Source organism: Rhopalosiphum padi, chromosome 1 (genome assembly GCF_020882245.1).
Source record: "Rhopalosiphum padi isolate XX-2018 chromosome 1, ASM2088224v1, whole genome shotgun sequence".
NCBI lineage: Eukaryota > Metazoa > Arthropoda > Insecta > Hemiptera > Aphididae > Rhopalosiphum > Rhopalosiphum padi.
In genome coordinates, this window is record NC_083597.1 from 25,822,404 (window position 1) to 25,828,013 (window position 5,610).

Below are 5,610 nucleotides of genomic sequence, written 5' to 3' on the forward strand. Positions count from 1 at the left end.
TGGCTTATAACACGATGACAATATTTTATAGATTTTTTAATATTTATTGTATAGGTATAATTATAATTAAATTATCAAAAATCGTTAGTTTAATAATATAATATTGTATCATACAATTTGTATGCACATTACTAGGCGTCACTAGTTACTACAAGTGGAGCATCAGCTTCCCCCATGGAAACTTGCTTGACGCTTCCCTATAATATTTATTTCATACATATAACGATATAACATTTAACATGATTATTAGTTATTAGTTATTTATGGTTATAAATCATTAATAATAATATCTATAACAAGATATAAATAACATTTCTATTTTACTATATAGTATATAATACATTATACACTCTGTATAATATAGTCATAATCTAAATTTTTTCACTCTGTATAATATAGTCATAATCTAAATTTTGTATTGATTTGATCTCAAGCGACTATGATATTATATTCGTAATAAATTGATTATTGAACCTGATAATTTTTACCTTTCACTCGTAAAAAATATTTCCTTACGTATCTATGTGATTTCCAACTATTGAAATATGAATATTATGCTCTAAAACATCAAAACATGTCATTCAAATCCCAAATTAAGCAAATATATGCATTACAAATTTTGGTTATTTTGTCAATAGCGCTGTAAATTGTATTTTGTACCTATATGGTGTACATAGTATGAGTAATGAAAAAATAAATTGTACTTTGAATATTTTATAGTTTTTACATAATATACATGAATATACAGTATAATTAAGAATAGGTTTTAAATTTTAAATATATAAAATAGATATAGGCACTTATTTTATATATGTACTATGTAGTATGTATCTATAGCATATTAAGATGTATTCTTTGATAACAATTTCATGAAAATTAATGACAAGATTGTCAAATTTTCAAGTATAAAAAACTATCATGTTTGATGTTAGGCCGTCCTCAAACAATAATATTGTTTTAGTTTCAATTACCGACAAGCCCACACAAGATAGATAACGGCTGATAACCGTCATTATTTTTTGATTAAAATGTCAAAATCTCTTTTGGATTTTGGTTAATTGCGATGTAATTGTAAATAAAGCAATAGTCTGATTAAGACTTAAGATTATTGAAACCGTTAATTTTCTCTTTTTCTTATACAGTAGTGCATAACCTGAGGGTCGTGAAATATTTATCGTAAAATGATGGATATCGTGGTACAAAGTATGTTATTATGCACCACTGATCTAATATACTCACATTTATGAATAATTTAAATGTATAAATGTGTTATAATTCCAACGTACCGATTAATCTAGTGAAACGATAAGATTCCAACAACAGATTTGAAGTTGTCATAAGGAGTAAGGACTACTTGATAACCACTTTCCACATTTTTGATGTTTTCTGTGAGATTTTTTAATTTATTCTTTTTTAGTATAACATTATTAACTTTTAAGGATTTATGATGATACAATCAAAAATGTTGGAAAGTCGAGTTAACTTTTCCACTAACCGTTATTATTTATATACAGAATATTTTTAAAACGTTCAAAAATGTTTAAGTTTATTTTAGTGAATTTAGGTGTTAAGCATAAGAATATTTCCATAATTTAAAATGCAAAACTTCCCATGATTAATGTGATAAACATATAATAGTATATTATGTAAATTAATTATTGTCGTTACTCGTTAGTAAATCTAATAAAATGTTTATAGAACAATATTCATTATTTTTAAGGTAGATAAATATGAAATAATTTTTATACACCTATTTGACTATTTGAAAAAAAGGTTAATAATTGATTATCATTTTACCACTAACGCATAGATAAATAGTTAGAATTACGCCTCCTGCGTACATTTTTGTATAAAATTTAGTATATATTACCATTGATTTTAGAATATTCTAAAATCAATGATAATACTAGTTGAGGTCGGTTATAAAATTTATGAGAACGATTATTGGTAAGTTGTACTTCGATATTTAACCACTCGTAAAGTATTGAAATATCAATTATAGCATTGTCGTGTCTTATGTGATTTATCAATACAACATTAGCCAAAGCCAGTAACCTGTGAATTGAACCAACTGACCTAACGGGTATCTAAACGATTTATCGTCATTTGATTCGATAAACAGCGCCAAGGCGCGCGGTAGTATATGAGCACTATGAGCTACGAGTTCTACGATAGACCATAGACACACTACACCACCACGGTAATAAATTTTATATACAGAGTGTTTCATTTAACGTACAACACTCATTACTACGAAAAGTATAAATGTCGGATTAAAAGTTTAAAACCATGTGCTTAGATGTAACAAGCTGTAAGTTACAATTTACAAGGCCACTTAACCGCTTCAATTTTATAAGCCTTTATAACGTTTACAATGATACTTGCATATACATTGTACAACATAATAATTTATTAAGTATTACGAACGTTATATCCATAAAACACGATTTACATAAACGCGTTTAACACGCGTGTTTAACTCCAGTGTTATACACAGTGGCGCAGTGGCCGTGTAGTATCAAAACTATATTTCGGGCTATTGATATTTAAAATTGAAATGCCCCGAGGGTAGAGCAGGGAAAGTGCCTGAATGGTGTTATGTCCGCCGGAGGAGGGTAATGTTATATTTCTCCACTTTTTGACCTTGGCGACGAATTCAATTCATCCGGTCGCCGCCGCGCCGCTGTCGTCATTGTTTAGACCCCGCGTCCGTACTCCGTGTGCAAACCAATTCAGTCGGGTGCGTTCGATTTATTGGGTTCGAAAATCGTGTTAACCGCGACTACAAAACACTCTCGATTTGACGGCCGATGGGTACTGAACACGAAAGCTGAAAATTTGAACAAAAGTATAGGACGAATTTTAGTTTGTGTCGGCTGTTTCTGCCATGTTTGTGGGTGTTGCACTGTTGTATAGCCGTATAGGCATCGTCGTGAAATGCTGATATTTGCACGCATACATAGGGGTGCCTCTGGTTCACTATACTTTTTTAGTCCTTAATTATTGTATACTCACTACAGTAAAGAGTTATATTGAGAAAAAAATATTTTACTCACCAATTATTGCCATTACGTATTTATTTTCAATACATATCGAGACGATTTTTTTCAACATTTTAATAATTTCAATACAATTGTCATACGTCATAATACGTGATGTCAGTCAGTTCCAGTAATAGTTTCGTAAAAATGTTAAAATAAATTATTTAAATGGTAGGTACTATATAATATACAGCAGCACGCATACCGTCGTCTTCCTGCTCCAACGCTCGCCAGTCGTCGTCGAAAACCATTATCACTACGTATCGTGGTGAGTGTTAATAATAGTAATACAGTATTGTATAGACGTTTATAGTGTGGTCCATACACGGCCGTTTTAAAAGTATTTCTTTGTAGGACAAACGCCCTGTATACGTATATCGTATAGTTATGTATTATTTTTCGACAACCCGACTTACTTTAAAATTTTGTGTTTTTCGTATACAGTGTAGATTGTTCGGCGATTCCGTACATAATCAACGTTTCGACGACAATGCGTGAGATGATTGTTGACGGATGTAATTTGAGGACGCGGAGGTGGATGTGACGGTAGTGGAGGGGCCCCGCACACTCCATTTAACAAAACCCTTTGGCCGGGAGAATGGAGTCGTTTATACTGACGTGTACACGTATAATAGTTCATGATTGGCTATTATATATCAGACTTTTCTTTGGATTATTCATCCTGTATGATATTACATATATTGTAATATCTCTTTGTAAACTGTAACTAGTAACGTATACTGCAGCATAATAATTCGAAACAAACATTTTTTCTTTTTTTTCTTGTGTCATATTTATTGTAAATTCCCTCACCCCCTACACTTGTGTCTTGTGTTAAATAAACCTTGTGTAATCAATTAATAACCAATTAAAAAAATAACAATTAAAACCTTATTTAAATAAAATACTAATTTAAAAATTAAATAAAAACGTGAAGAACAAAGTGCAGCAGGTGTATAAAATGTATCAATTTTGGATCGTATAGTATTTATGGTATAATTTGAATATATATTTATATGTACGAGTATACAAGATATAAAAAATATATTATACTAGTATACTACATACCTACTTTTCTTCAAATTTTTTTAACCATTCTTCGAACTTACAAAATTTTAAGTTTAATTATTGTTTTGAATTTTTCCTACTTAGGAGATAAAATATAGAATTTAGTTTTGCTACATGATTTGGGTATCGATGAACTAAGTATACACTGTGCGAAGTTAGGTTTTCCTATTACAACATCTGCAAGAATTCTTTGTAAAAATATATAGATAATCATACTAAATATGTATAATCGAGTGATATAATAATTACTATTGTCTATTGACGATTACATTTATACATACAAATCTATAAAATAATAAAAGTTGTATTTATTATTTATTTGCCCAGTATAAAAAAAAACTACCTAAGAAATATTTTTACTCATTAGGTATTAATTGGTTATAAATTATTTTTTTATTTCTTATATAAAGTTATAAAATATTATATGTTCAATGTGACAATATCCATTCAATCATATACTCAATGTTTCTCCAATGTTCCAAACCTTTTTTAAAATTATGAAGTTTTAAAAACATCGAAAAATTAAAATTAAAATTATCATTTTATAATATATAATTATTGCTGATCTAATAGTTAATATTAATTTGATTTGGTTATTCTCATATTATCTGAATAATAATCGAATTATATGTATTTTTTTATTCGTATAAGTTATAATACCATATAATGTATATAGAAATATAAATATAACATTATAACATTAGTTATTATCGCCAGAAAAAGGTTACAATAAAACAATAAATATCTGAAATACTTAAAAGTTGATAGTCACATTCACATAGTTATAATAAACTCAACGATTCGTTCACCTCAGTGCAAAATAGTGATATATTATTATAATTATTATCAATTTGTAATCAATGGTAAATTCCCACAATCAAAAAAAACCATTTTAAACGGATCAAATACAATATAACCATTATTTAGCTGTACTAGAGTACTTATTTATGCACTAGTAAACTGGAAATATGTTTGTAAATCAATTTCAAATTTGAAGTTGCTTATAAAAATAAGTGATATACTTAGAGATATTAAAAATTTGTTTAATCAAATGATGACTGAAAGTAAAATGTAATAATTAGTCGAAAATTAAACTATAAAATAAACATATATAAAGCAAGTATATAAATATGTTAACAATTTCATAAAACCAAAAAACTTGTGAGAAATTGTTGATCATATAATATAAAATATTGTACAAGTTTATAGTGAAAATAATTGTCCAATAAATAGTTTTAAAATTGTATTAAACTGAAAATATCATACATGAAATATTAATTTATATTCGAAGACATAATTAAAAATTGAGTAATCTATATTATATCATATATAGCTATTGCCTTATATTTGCATATATCATTAAACTTTTGAAATAGAATTTTATTATATCATGTAATGACGAAATTAAATAAAAATCGTTATTGTCTGCTTAAAATTAAAAATAAATACTATCTCATATTGTTATAAATTTATAAAATATTGAAAACAGATTACAAATTAT